General features: G+C 36.8%; 1 pseudogene; it reads left to right on the top strand.

The window, feature by feature from the left end:
• Positions 1-12366: 12366 nt before the first annotated feature.
• Positions 12367-13155, top strand: LOC130680553 (olfactory receptor 4P4-like; annotated as a pseudogene).
• The last annotated feature ends 2265 nt before the right edge of the window (positions 13156-15420 follow it).

The raw sequence follows: 15420 nt of genomic DNA, 5'->3' as shown, positions 1-15420 counted from the left end.
TGGTTTTCTTGGTTTCACTGGAGTTGGCTGGTAATTACAGGTATGCTTTGGTTATGTAACTATACTCCTATTATGTTAATGTGTGTGCGCAATTTAAGTAGTAGCTTAAAACCTATACATGCTGAAGTTACACTACAAGAAGATAGGTCAAAGAAATAATCAATCTTCCCATGTTTTCTTCTGCCTGCTACTTCTATAGCTTTTCTTCTTCCTTCCTAATTACAACCCTTAAATAGAATTTGTGCCTCATATCAAATTTACCAAGTATCATAATTCTTCCAAGTGGTAAAGATACCTCAAGACAAATGCTGGGCATAGAAGCTACAGGGCATAAATATGCAAAGAAATAAAAAGCTAACCATTTCAAACAATAAGGCTTCTCTCTCACTTACCAACTTTACATTTCCCTGTATGGCCCCGGAAGATGACTGGTTAGCCAGAGACGGGTAAGATTCCTCAAGGGAGGAACAACCTAAGACAGGCACAGTCACAGGGGGGTCATCAGGTGAGAAATTATGGATCAACAGAGGTGTGGCTTAGAACCTCACCCCCCCGTTCTGAGAGAAATCTTCTGCGTATGTGGATGTTTTATTGCCCTTGTCTAGCTTGGATTCACACATAGTCTACAGGCACACACTTGATCATCTACTTTTGCTCTCTTACAACACTAAGCTATGTTTTCTACCTTTATCTTGTATCTACCTACCACTTCAGCATTTTATTAAAAATAATAATAATAAAGAGAGAAATGTGGTATCCACATATAAATCAAGTATAAAAATCAAATGAGTATTCATATTTGAAGTGACTTTTTATAGTTCATAATGCATGAGCAAAACCGAAAGTTTCTGTGATGGCTGCCCTTGTACTGTTCACCATGTAAGAACTTATTCACTATGTAAGAATTTGTTTTCCATGTAAGAACTTGTTTGTTATGCCTCAGAAGTTTGGAGACTGACGAAAATTAGGCTTGGGGTGGATTAATGATTTTGCATTGAGCATTGATTCCCCTATACAGAATTTTATTGTTGTTAACAACCATTTGATCAATAAATATGAGAGATGCCCTCACAAAAAAAAAAAAAAAGTATACACTTCCAATGGTAAAATAATAAGTAACCAGGATGTAATGAATATAGTCAAGATATTGTAACAGCTTCGTATGGTGATAGCTGGTACCTAGAATTGTCATGTATATAAACGTTGAATCACTATGTTGTACACCTGAAACTAATGTAATGTAATACCGTGTGTCAACTACCCTTCAATAAAAAAATAATTATCTAAAAAAAAAAAAAAAGAAATATAAATTCTCTCTCAATAAAACCAATTTTAAAACCTGAAAGAAAAAAAAAAAGAATCAAGGAATGATATAGACTATAACTGCAAATTACTGTATGAGACAATTATCAGAAGAAATTATTTGGTATTGCATATTGATAACAATAAAATGAAAATAAATAAAACATTTTACTCGAGAGGCCTAGAAAAAGGCCTTATGATAGTGACAACACCTAAAATTCAAACTTTCTACCCATTATCTCAAAAACCATTCAGACCAGAGAAACCAAATAAGTAACCCACACTTTCTGCATCACTCTAAGGAAGATAACCATAGAGTAGAAGTTACCTCTAAGTAAAGAATATTTATCACAAGTGAGAAGAACTATCTCTGGACTTCAAATTACGAAAATTCTATGTGTGCACATAGAGAACTCTGAAGAAATAGCTTAGTAAAGAGAAAAGGGAAGTGGAGATCCTGTTAGTGGGATAAAACAGATAAAATGAATATAAACTTCCATTTACATAAGCAAACATTAAAATAGGTCCACAGCCTAATAGGAAACAGCATGAACTATAGGAAAAAGATTAGCAATTGTATGGAATTTGAGGTAAAGAATTTAGGGAAAATCCTTTCTGAGGGGAATGAGGGAAGGTAAAAGAGGACAACACCTTTTAAGTTGTAATAGTTAATAGAAAACGGAAGTAATATAAGTAAATTAAATCGAGGATCCCCATTCTCCATTCCTGACCACCTCTACTCCAGGTTTGTAACGAAAACATGAGAGGAGGACTCATTCCAGGGCCTTCTGAAGATGAGGATGAGCAGGTGGACCACCCTGAGGAAAGGATATGTGGCATTTGTTCTTGCCTATGGCTGTCTTATTCCTGGTGTGGTGGTGGTCCATGCAGGGAAGAATAGCCTGCATTCCTACTGTGCGATTGTAGGTCCTAATTAGGGAGGGAATAGAGACACCATATTTATAAATAATTGTGCATGTCTACTGTAATCTATACAAAGTCTGTAGAAAGGACATGCTAAGAGGACTTCTATATTTCACCTAAAATAGAAATCTCAGGTTGGAAGAACATGGGCATGGTTTGAAAACAGCAAGATGAATAACAATGCGCTGATGCGTAAGGTCCAAAACAAAAAGTGGAGGAGGATTGCTTTGGGAAATTAGGACATTCAAAAGCAGTCCAAAAAATGCGAGAACAAAGATGATGTGCATGTTTAGGACAAGATGCTTGCTTAGAAAAATCTTGAGAAGACCTTCAGCTTTCACCTTGGGTGATCTCTAGACTCAGTATCTATGTATGGATGAGCGTTGAAAAAGTGTCCCAGCACTTAGCCTATCTGCAAAGACTGGGAGACAACAAAATGCTGGCTATAAGAGGCTTGCTATAGATCCAAACAAACAAATAGGCTGAAAATGAAAAAGTGGAGAAATATACACTGTGCAAATAGTAACCAAAAGAGAGCAGGTGTGGCTGTAGTAACATCAGACAAAATAGACTTTAGGTAAAAAACTGCTACAAGAGACAAAGAAAGACATTATGAATTGATTAAAAGGGTCAGTTTGTCAAGGATTATAATAGTTATATATATATATATATGTACCAAACAACAAAGCCCTGTTCACAAACAATTCAACTGAGTAAATAAGATTTTACTGGCATTATTCAATAATTAATGAATGGGGCAGCATCCAATTTAGTAGATAGACTGAAGCTTTGAGGAGTTGTACAAAATAAAAGACTTTTATAGGAATATTGCAGGAACAAGGAAATCATACTAGAGAAAAAGCAGATTGGGTATTGCAAGATTACTTTCTTTTAAGGAATAACAGGGGTCTAATTAGGCAGATTACTTAACTAGTGGTGATTAGGTGATTCTTCATTGATTGGTTTAAGATTCCATTTCTGGGAGAGCTGAAATGGTAAGTTAATCCTTGGTTTGGTGACATGGGGTTTACTTAAAGTAAGTGACTCCATTTTGGGCCTGTTGTCTGTTTTTTTAACAGCTCCAAACTAGTTGAAGGAGAAATTCACAGAATTGAACAGACATAGACTATTCTATTATGCTATATGAAGAACACAATATATGACTTTCAATAATGGATAGAACTTCTAAGCAGAAGATCAATAATTAAATAGAGGTCTTAGCACTGAAAATAACTAGCCCTAACAAACATATAAACTGTTCTATCCAACAAAAGCAAATAATGCATTCTTACTCAATGTGCAAGGAACATTATCCAGGATAGACCATATTTTAGGCCACAAAACAAGTCTAAGGGAACTTAAAAATTTTGAAATCATACAAAATATCTTATTTAGCTACAATGAAATAAAGCTAAAAATCAGTAACAGAAGGAAAACTGAAAAATTCACAAATAGGCTAATTAAACAATACAGTAGCACAAATTAACACATTCTTAATCAAACGGCTGAAAGGAATTATAAGAGAAATTAGAAAATTCTTAGAGATGAATGAAAACACAACACTCCAAAACTTATAGGATGTACTCAAGGCAATGTTCAGAGAGATAAGCAGGGAGACAAAATTTTACATTAAAAAATAAAGACCTCAAGTCAATAATCTATCTTTATATACATACATGAACTAGAAAAAGTAGTGCAAACTAAAATCAAAGCTACCAGAAGTAAATAAATAAAGGTTAGAGAGAAGAAAAATGAAGCAAAGAATAGAAAAACAACATAGAATTAATAAAACCAAATACTGTTTTTTTGAAAAAATTGGTAAAATTGACATACTTTAGGTAGACTGACAAAGTGTAGACATTACCAAGAAAGTGAAGAGACAATCAACAGAACTGGTGAAAATATTTTTGAATCATATATTGGACAGATGATTAACATCCAGAATATATGAAGAACTCTTACAGCTCAAGAACAAAAGACAAACAACTCAATTACAAACTGGTTAAAGACTTGAGTAGACATTTCCCCAAAGAAGATGAAGATATACAAATGGTCATTAAACATATGAAATAATGCTCACCATCATTATTTATTGGGAGAATACAGATCAAAACCACAACAAGAAACCACTTCACACTCACTATGATGGAATAATAATAATAATACAATAGAAAATAACAAGTGTTTCCCAGGATGTCTAGAATGTGGAACACTTGTACAGTGATAGTGGGAATGTAAACTGGTACAGCCACGGTAGAACAGGTTTTTGTGGTTTCTCAAAAAGGCATACATATAATCACCATATAACATCACTAGCTGTAACACCTAGAATAATTGAAATCAGGGACTCAAACAGATATTTGTATACCAATGTTCATGGCACAATTATTTACAATAGCTAAAAGGTGGAAATAATTCCAGCATCCATCAATAGAGAATGGATAAAATGTGGTATATACATGTAATGGATTGCTATTCACCCATGCTACAACGTAGATAAACCCTGAATATCATTCTGTGGGGTAAATGGAAGTTTTCAATCAGATTTCCCACCTGGCCTTGATAGTGATATACGTATAACGGCCTGTTTGCACATCAATGTGATGTTTACTATAGCAGAGCCACTGGTCCTTCACGGGATTGCGGCTCTGGGGTACGGGGTGGAGAGCAGCAGCCATTCTTCCTCCCCTCCATTCCTGGTATGTAATTGGCCAGGTGACTGCTAGTCACCAGGGACCTGCCCATGGAGTTCCTCCTGGAGGAAGGCGTGGGTGGGGAGGGTTGGTGCGGGGTGTAGAGGTGGATTGCGCTGTGGCTGGAGAGAGAGCCGGGGAGCAGAGTTGAGGGACAGGAGGCCGAGGTGCTGGGGCAGAGGAAGCCGAGCGGCTGGGGTTCGGAGCCGAGGGCAGAGCGGGAGAGAAACTGAGCCACGAGAAATAAACCTTTAATCCCCAACAGACCCTACCCCTGTCTGCCTTCGGTTCCACGGGATTCATAGGGAACCCCCTTCCTCCAGGAGCCACACTAAGTGAAATGAGTTACACGCAAAATAACAAAAGTTGTATGATTCCACTTGTATGAAATTCTAGAATAGGCAAATTCATAGAAACCGAGTAGACTAGAAGTTACAGTGGCAGACAGGAGGAGGATGGGGATTTATTTAATGGGTGTGGTTTGGGATAATGAAAACATCTTGGAGATAGTGGTAATAGTTGTATGACATTGTAAAGGTAATTAGTGCCAGTGAATTATGCACTCAAAGTTATTAAAATCCCAAATTCTATATATAAACAAATTTAAGGAATGTGGTCTATGGATCTGGAAGAAAATGTCAGAAAAGATAAGATTACCGAGAACTCAGTTATAAAATAAAAATAATCACAAAGAAGACTTGGGAATATCTTCCATTACAAGGATGTGTGTAAGGGGGATGGCTTGGAAGAATTGTTGGCAGAAAAATCAACAGCCAAGGACATTCAGAGGAAAGGACGACAGAGTGTGTTAACTTGTTAAAGCTATTATTAGACAATAGTAGATGCATGCTGGAATATTCAGCATCCTCTACAGACTAAACTGAGGCAATATTAATGTTTTCCTTTGACCTGAAACTGATGTCCTCTCTACTCCTCTGCTTTCTGTAGTGTGACCACCATGACTTCTCTTCTCAGGTCACCAGAATGTCCCAAAAACCATTCCCAATGTTAATACAGAATCTGATCTGCTCTTAGTTTCTATAGATACATGTGAAAAATATGATTTGATTGATACAATCATTTTGGGTTGTGGAATAAAACCTTAAAAAAAAGTTCAGCTTGTTTAAATTATCCCAGTGGGAATTTCCAGACTCACAGAGATACTGCAATACAGTTCTGCAAATCACAGTATCTCCTAGGTAAAGCTGTTTGGAAATCATACAGGAACCATGTATTATCTTTGTTTTCATTTCCAAAGAGAATGTAATAAATGTGCTGTTGAGGAGAGATAAAGAATAGTTGCCAACATACATGCTGAAGATGTCAGTTTCTTCTTTTCTTAAATATCAAAATAAAACTGGGAAAAGACTCTTGAATTTGCTTTAGAAAAAAGCTGGACACCTTACGTTAGAGAACAGGTGAATTCTATCTTCAGGATTCTTCAGAATTGTTTGCAGTGTGAGATTTATTAATATGTAGTCATTGAATTTATTCATTGATTCTGAGTAAGGTAGTTGTGAATGATTGTACGTACCTTAGATTTAAGACAAATATCTGGTGTGTTGGTCACATTAAATTTTACTTTACCAACCCACGATTAACCACTGTCCTTAGATTAATAAGAAATATAGTTTTAGAATATATTATTAAAGTATCAATTTAATGATTATTTGTGCTTGACTAATACTTACTGGAAAATTTTAGCCATGATTAATATACAATAAACTGTTGAAACTATAGCTCTATATACCTAATGAACAGGTATAGAATGGCTCATATGGTAGTATATTTTTTATATCATCTATATATGATAACTTATACTTTCTGTATCAATTAAATAAAATAATTCAAAACAAGGCAGTAATAAATTTTTTTCATGATTTGAGAAAAGTTCAGGGGAAAGAAAACAGAAAGTGAATGATTTGTATCAGTGAAGGATAGAGAAAATCTGGAAAGGAAAACTCAAGAAATACAGAATGTGTCAAATGATTCCATTCCTACTTCCTGTTACTTGTCTTAATGTGTCATATTTGTAGTATGTGTTTCTGATTTCTGTATTTAATCATCACCTATTCTATTATTCTATTTAAACATCACCTATTCTGTTACAATAGGATATTAATGATGATTATCTGAATATTCCTACAGATGGGTGGAAGGGTGGAGAATAAAATTCAGGTTTTTTTTTTCTGTACCTTTTGTGGACCACCTAGGGAGGAGACCACCAGGGTTTTAGGGAAAATGACCTGAGTTTTAACATATAAGACTACACTTAAGGATGTAGTCTCTACCATAATCCAATAGATGAAGAAATCAGGAAGGTTACAAGGATGGGATTTATGAACCAAATGGTGCTTGCTGACAAACAGGATACTGGTAGAAATCAGGAGGACCACTCTGAATGGTGATCTCTCCCTCTCTCTATCATTCTGAAGTAAATTTGATTATAAACCTTCTGTATTTTTCTCTCTCTCCAATACATGACAAAACAATAGTGATATATAATTAAAATGAACTTGCTTTTCATTCTTTCAAAAATTGAAAGTGAATGTAGGCAATTATTTGGCAAATACATACTGATTACTTAAAATGATCAAAATATAATGTGCGGCTATAAAGAGGAAATAAATGGAATTAATATTTTAATACATGATAAGGCCAGATGTCATCAAATTGATAAAATTATGAATGTGTTGTCTAGTTATTCATGATTTATTTACATAGCCATAGTCTTATTATGGAAGAACCAGAAAATAAGAGTTTTCTTACAAAATAAGAATATCAGTGAAGCTTAGGTGATTTCAGGCTTTTTCCCTTCTAGCACAATACCTGACACATAGTAAAGAGTAATTAATTAATCAGTCTTTTCCTAAATCAACAGATGAGTTTTATTTTCCTTACTTGAGAGATAAATAAGTGAGGTTCAGAAAGGTGATGTAATTTGTCCAAAAACCAGACACCCAAGATACAACACAGATCTGAAATGCATAAAATTTTGCTTTGTTTTGTTTAGTTTAGTTTTTCCCAGTAGGCACTGGCTTCTTTAGGATAGTTAGGCACTGGCCCTAACACTTACCAAGATTTTCTTGAAGAGACGTTAAAGCATTTAAAATTGTGACAAAAATAGATAAGCATATGAAACCAAATAGTTCTAATTACCAAAAACTTAGAAAGTTGTAGTATGCATTGTGTGGTGGGCTCTACTAATTGTGCTATCGGAAAAGAGTAGGAGTTGAATGGACAATGACAGGATTGAATAAGGGCTGACTGGGAATGGCAAAAGTCCAGTTCTCCGGCAGCACAGTCTTTAGCAATCAAGGGAAGAATACTTAGGTTTAAACTATACACTCTGGAGATGTCCTTGTACCTGGATTGCATGAAGGGAAGATGTTTAAGGAGTTCAAAATAGTAGGCTATGAGGGATCCAGACAAGAGGAGAGAGAGCCTGGAGGGTCTCCCTCTTCCTGGGAGGAAGGCCACTTTGCTGTGATTGTGCAATTGGATCAGCTGACCTTAGAGGAGATAAGGGACAACAACGTGAAGCTAAGGTTGTAACTTTATTCTAATATGTTGGTGTAGCTCTGGGGAAATATGTTCGCAGTCCGGGGCAAATTACCTTTGAGGCCAAAATCAGTCAAAGGAGAAATAAAGTGGGAGAAACACGTTTATTGTTTACAAGCAGTCGTCCACTTCCACCCGCCTGGGTCTCTCGTGACCCGGCTGCAGAAAAGGAACCTCAGCCAACCTCTCTGGTCCAGATATGCCCTCGCTCCCCCGTGTAGTCACCTATTGCTATGGAGATGGACTAAGGCCCGGCGAAGCTGGAGCCATGGCTGTGCCGGGCGTACCTGGAGGGGGTGCAGAGCGAAGGAGCTTCCTCCCTGGACAGTGGCAGCCTCAGCCTCTGCCTGTCCAGCTCCAACAGCCTGTTTGAGGACCTGGAGCACTTCCTCATGGAGGTGGAGCCTGCCTAGGGCCAGACCACGTGCCCCAATCCAATAAAAATAACCCAAGGAAAAAACAAACAAACAAAAAAAAAACGTGTCTCTCAGGCGAGAGATTCTGGAAATATGGGATTATACTCACAGTTTGGGAGAAAGGTAACCAGCCACCAACACCCAGCTGCTGACTCTTCTTAGTTTAAGTCAGAATCATGGACAGGTCAGGCCCAAAAGAGGTCTTTAAAGACCTGGTTTAACTCCCACAGTTTACTTTTGGTTAAACTGAAACTCATAAAAGGAATGCAGCATTTTAAAAATCATTGAGTTAAGAGGTGCTTTATGAAGGAGATTTTTTTTTTATAAATAGTCTAGTATTCTGAAGGGTATCTACTCTAGATAAGGTGATATTATTATCTGTCTTAAAAATATGAAATTATTCTTGTAGATATATAGGAGCCATACCTTCTTAGCTTTCTATAGAAATACTTGAAAATAGAGGAAATCATACTTTCAAGTGATTCAGGGATATAGATTGCAGTTTTTGAGTCAGACACAACAGTAGATTTTATGTTTTAAAAAGTAAATGAAATGATAGGTCTTTTTCACAACTTTTTTTCCATCTTTCTAATAAACTAGATTGGGTAAATTTATGTGCCTATTATTTTTTAAAGAACATTGTGTTTTGTCTGAAATACCCAAGTATTTGTAAAACAAAATAATCTTCATTAAAAAATGTCTTTGTTCGGGTAAGATTCCTCAAGGGAGGAACAACCTAAGACAGGCACAGTCACAGGGGGTATCAGGTGAGAAATTGGGGATCAACAGAGGTGAGGCTTAGAACCTCAACCCCCCTGTTCTGAGAGAAATCTTCTGCATACGTGGATGTTTTATTGCCTTTGTCTAGCTTGTATTAACACATAGTCTACAGGCACACACCTGATCATCTACATTTGCTCTCTTACAACACTAAACTATGTTTTCTACCTTTATCTTGTATCTACCTACCACTTCAGCATTTTATTAAAAATAATAATAATAAAGAGAGAAATGTGGTATCCACATATAAATCAAGTATAAAAATCAAATGAGTATTCATATTTGAACTGACTGTTTATAGTTCATAATGCATGAGCAAAACCGTAGGTTTCTGTGATGGCTGCCCTTTACTGTTCACTATGTAAGAATTTATTCACTATGTAAGAATTTGTTCTCCATGTAAGAACTTGTTTGTTATGCCTCAGAAGATTGGAGACTGATGAAAATTAGGCTTGGGGTGGATTAATGATTGTGCATTGAGCATTGACTCCCCTATACAGAATCTTATTGTTGTTAACAACCATTTGATCAATAAATATGAGAGATGCCCTCACAAAAAAATAAAAGGTATACACTTCCAATGGTAAAATAATAAGTAACCGGGATGTAATGAATATAGTCAAGATATTGTAACAGCTTGGTATGGTGATAGCTGGTACCTAGAATTGTCATGTATATAAATGTTGAATCACTATGTTGTACACCTGAAACTAATGTAATGTAATACTGTGTGTCAACTACCCTTCAATAAAAAATAATTATCTACAAAAAAAAAAAAAAGTCTTTGTTTATTTTCCTGGTAATTCCTGATTATGCCATCAATTTTTCACTTTTGGACTGAAAACACACTTAACAAATGACATTTGCGCTGTATTTTACAAATGTGATTTGATCTATTACCTGATAGAGATTCTCACAAAGCCCTGTGGATGAGATCAAGCAGAATTTTAGACTATCGGTGAGGGAAAAGAGGTTGAGAAAACTTAGTTACTATCAGTTCATGCAACAAGTTAAAACATGAAGTAAAGACTAGGCTATAATTAAAAATTTAACTTTCAGTTCTTTTCAATATATCACAGGAATTTAATTTTGGGGATGCTAGAGCACTGAATTCTTTTAAATCATTGCAAATAATTTTAAAATCCTAAAATGCAATCATTAATTGAATGAGAAGGTTTATTTGACCACTATGAATATCCCCTCTTCATTTTTCAGTAGAAAGAATATGAAGCTGTCACTTTGAAGTGATTGATGTTAACTCAGCACAGAGAAGACAAGTGATATCTCTATAGCAACTTACTATGCTGATAGACAGTGACTGTAGTGGGGTCGAGGTGGGGAGGACTTGATAATATGGGTGAATGTTGAAACCTCAATGTTGCTCATGTGAAACCTTCATAATAGTGCATACCAATTATACTTTAATTAAAAAAAAGAATTTATGGTGTGATATAGTGGAATGGTCAACAGCTTGTTCCTCAATAGTTCTTCCTTAGCTTATCGATGATGCCTGAAATTCTACTTATAAAAAAATGTATTTGTCAAAGGCTTAATAGCTATTACAAAAGAGATATTAATAGTGTTAATTCTACATTGAGAAAGAGGAGGAAGTAAAAGTGATGAGAATGAAAGAGAGTTAAAATAATGGGAATGAAATAGAGAAGAAATAAAAGATATGGAGACCGTAATGTGGAAACTGAAAGGAATATACATTTTAGGTATGACTGATTATGAAGAGTTGAACAACTTGTGTACATCGATTAGATAAAAGCTGGTTTATGCAAGTGGGTAAGGTATTATGTGAGACTCTAAGATCCAAGCAAAACCTTTTATTATTATCCTCAAATGTGTTGGCGAGTGTCAAATATGTTTGAGATGATAATCTTTTGAAAAATACAGATAATCATATTTCTCTTATTATTCTTTTGGTTGACTATAAAATGTAATCCAGTTGTAAATTAAGTATATTAATAAATAGAGAAATATAACTGATTATGGCCAAGTATAAATGCCTTATGGTTTCAAATACGTATGTTGATTTTTCTATTTATTACCTTTCTATATAGGACACATGACAGGTAATTTTTCACATATAACATTTTCCACATACTATACTTCATGTATTTGCACTTTTTGTATTTTCACTCAGTGTTTCATTTCTGTGTATATTTTTTCAATAATAAACAGTGAGAACAGCAAAGAGATTTCTGATTTTTTTTCTAAAAATACCATTTCTGCAATTCCATAGAAGTATAATCTCATTTATGTTCGATAATACATGTTAATGGAATGGTTACATAAATATTCTGTATTTTACAATGTTAGTCTTCATCTCAGGTACCTAAGATGTTTACCAGTAATGTTTTCAAGAAAATGATAAAAAGACAAGCAGGAAAGCCTTCCTAAATAAAAATTAAATTTCTACCTTATATAACATTTGAACCCTTTCCACTGTAATCTGCCTCATACCAAGGAATGATAAGAATCACCATATTTAAATATTTATATAACAAAAATTCACAATGTTTCTGATTTCAGGTAGCTACAAACTGCTCTGGATCATAGAAAGTAGGAATAACATCACAGAATTTATTCTCTTAGGACTTTCTCAGAAAAAGGAGATAGAAATTCTCTGTTTTTTACTCTTCTTATTTTGTCACATAGCGATTTTCATTGCAAACCTGCTTGTCATGATTTCAATCACCTGCAGTCAACTTATTAATTAGCTTATGTATTTCTTCCTGACTTACCTCTCACTCTCAGACCTTTGCTACACTTCTACTATGACCCCAAAATTAATCATTGACTTGCTGGCAGAAAAGAAGAACATTTTCTACAATGGCTGCATGACATAGCTCTTTACCATGCACTACTTTGGGGGCATAGAGGTCTTCATCCTCACAGGGATGGCCTATGACCATTATGTGGCCATCTGCAAGCCCCTGCACTACGCAGTCATCATGAGCAGGCAGAGGTGTGACGTCCTGATCGCCACTTCCTGTGCTGGGGGATTCCTCCATTCCTTCGGTCAGTTTATTCTCACCATCTTTTTACCCTACTGTGGCCCCAATGAGATAGACCACTACTTCTGTGATGTGTATCCTTTGCTGAAACTAGCCTGCATGGACACAAGGAGAATCGGTCTCCTGGTCATTGCCAATTCGGATGTGATGGGTCTGGTGACTTTGTGGTCTTGCTGGTATCCCATGCTGTGATCCTGCATGCAGTCAGGTCCTACTCTGCAGAGAATTCGTCGCAAAGCTCTTTCTACATGCAGTTCCCACATCACTGTGCTGGTCCTTTTTTATTCTCCTTTACTCTTTATTTATATTAGAACAGTAATTACTCTCCCAGAAGACAAAGTGTTTGCTCTTTTCTACCCCATCATTGCTCCCATGCTCAACCCTCTGATTTACACACTCAGGAACATGGACATGAAGAACACCATGAAGACACTGTGGTGCCGTGTACCAAAGTAAGGAAATAAACAGAAAGACATCACTGATTTTTCACCACAGAGCTTGTGGAACATATGACTTTTCTATTAAAAAACTTTAAAAATGCATAGTGCTATATCTCTTATACCTAGCTATTAGGACTAGCTAACTAGCTAATTAGGACTGGGGAGGAACTCAAAGTTCAATAGAAATTCTACTGATATGAAATATTTGCTTATGAACTTCTTTTCAGGATGCTATAAAAGACATATTCAGTAAAGATGGGTTAGTATCATTGAGGTTTCCTGAAACAGATGGAGGTGTAAAGAGAAAATAACAGAGTGTTGTGACTCATTTTAAAATACCCACCAAGCAAAACTGAAAATATCATGTTCTAGAAACTCTTAAAAAATACCCTAACATACCTTCCTAGTTGCTCTTTATCTAATTCTTGATAGTTATCCCAAGACTGCTGAGTAAGGGTTGCACAGTGTTCATGTCAGAATTAGAGCAGAAAGGGGAAAGATCACCCTCTGGGTACAATAAGCAGGGGCTTTGGGTCAGATACCTAGGCAGACAGGAGCAGGTCCCACCCTGTCCTGGATGAGGTCCTCCTCCGTCCACCTACTCCCTTGTAACCAGATGGCAGAACACACCCAAACCTCTCCTGTATGGTTCAGTCTCCTGCCTTATCAGGGCCAAACAGGGTGTAAAAAGCCCAATGGGGCTTCCAGACCACCAACACAGGTTGACTGCAGGCACACTAAGACCTAGAAGGTGACTGAAGCTACCTCGGGGTTCATTATCATTATACCAAAATTACAATAAATTTACATTGTGGTTTTGCCCCTCTGCAACCCAGTGGGTTTCACTTAGGTACTTAAAGGTAAGCACCTGCACAATAGAAAGAAGGTTATATAACCTAGAGCTGTCAATCAACATGTCACTTAAATGATGTAAGATGCAGGGAGGGACTTCCCACCATTTAAAAAACCAACTCTAACCCTAACCCTGACCCTAACCCCCCACAGCAGGGCTGCTTCTGGTTTCCAGACAGCCGCTCTCCCCTCTTCTCAAGAGTGTACTTTTGGTTTGCTTAATAAACTCCTGCCGCTCAAGATTGTTCTGTGTCTTGACTGAATTCCTTCCTTCAAGAAGACATAGACAAGGACCAAGGAAACACAATGCACTCAAGTGGTAGCTTTTGGTAAGAAGACCAGCAACGCCATGGAGGTTGCCTCTGTTTAAAAGAGCTCTATCCTCCAGCTGCAGACTTGTATTGTTGAAAAATAAAACTTCTCATCTTGTCTTCTCAAGAACTTCACTTAACATCACTTCATGGATTCTCGTGTCTTTCTAGGCATCAGCAATTTTTTTCTCTCCGCTGGATCATTGATACCAGTATAAAATTGTGGTGAAAAATAATGAAATTCTTTGCAGTTTAGAGACTGTCTTTACTAGTTCTTCCATTCAGGCTATGTGCCTTTCATTGTCTTTGACTAGGGTATTTTACAATGCTATGGATACAGAAATTAACTCACAGAACACGTGATTCACTTCAGCCCTTCTTAGCAGACTGTATGTGTGGGGGACATTTTGTGCTTGTCTGGCTTCTGCATTAAATACTAGGTAAGATAAAATTTTTGATGTGTTTATTCACTATTTGTATGAAAATAACAATTATATCTTCCTTTAAAATTTATTGTTTAATAAAATGTTGCTCTGGGAGGCGGCATTTCCCTGCCCAGGGCAAGTTCCTTATGAATCTTATGAAATCACATAAAGGCAAGGGCAATGACATGGGGCTTAAAAGGGGTCTTGTTCTCACTGCAGTGGGTCTCAGTTCTCTTGTCCACCCAGCCTCTGCCATCTCCTCGTTCTCCTGGCAGGATGCCCTTCTCATTCTCCAGGCGCTGTGCTCCTGTGCTCAGACTCCACAGCTTTCACGGCACCCCCGGGGGCCCTCCACTTCCCCTGCCCCCACACCAGGAGGAACTCCACTGGCAGGTCTCTGGTGGCTAATGGGCACCTGACCAATTATACGCCAGGAACTGAGGGGAGGAGAGAATGGGTGGTTCCTCTCCTCCCCTCGCCTCATCTGGTACTCCCATCTCCTTGATGTGCAAGCAGGCTCTTACACAATGGGTGCTGTTAAGGCCAGTGGGGAGTCATGGTCAGAAATCTCCATTTTCCCAACACATTTAATTCTCAGCGAATTCTTTCCTGGTCAACCTAGATACAATTTCCACACTTACTCACATTCACACCCAATTCTTTTTATCCCTCTTTATTGCTTAATTTTATCCT

The sequence above is a fragment of the Manis pentadactyla genome, chromosome 14, assembly GCF_030020395.1.
Source record: "Manis pentadactyla isolate mManPen7 chromosome 14, mManPen7.hap1, whole genome shotgun sequence".
NCBI lineage: Eukaryota > Metazoa > Chordata > Mammalia > Pholidota > Manidae > Manis > Manis pentadactyla.
The sequence above is the reverse complement of the archived record's forward strand: the minus strand, read 5'-3'. Positions and strand labels throughout refer to the sequence as shown.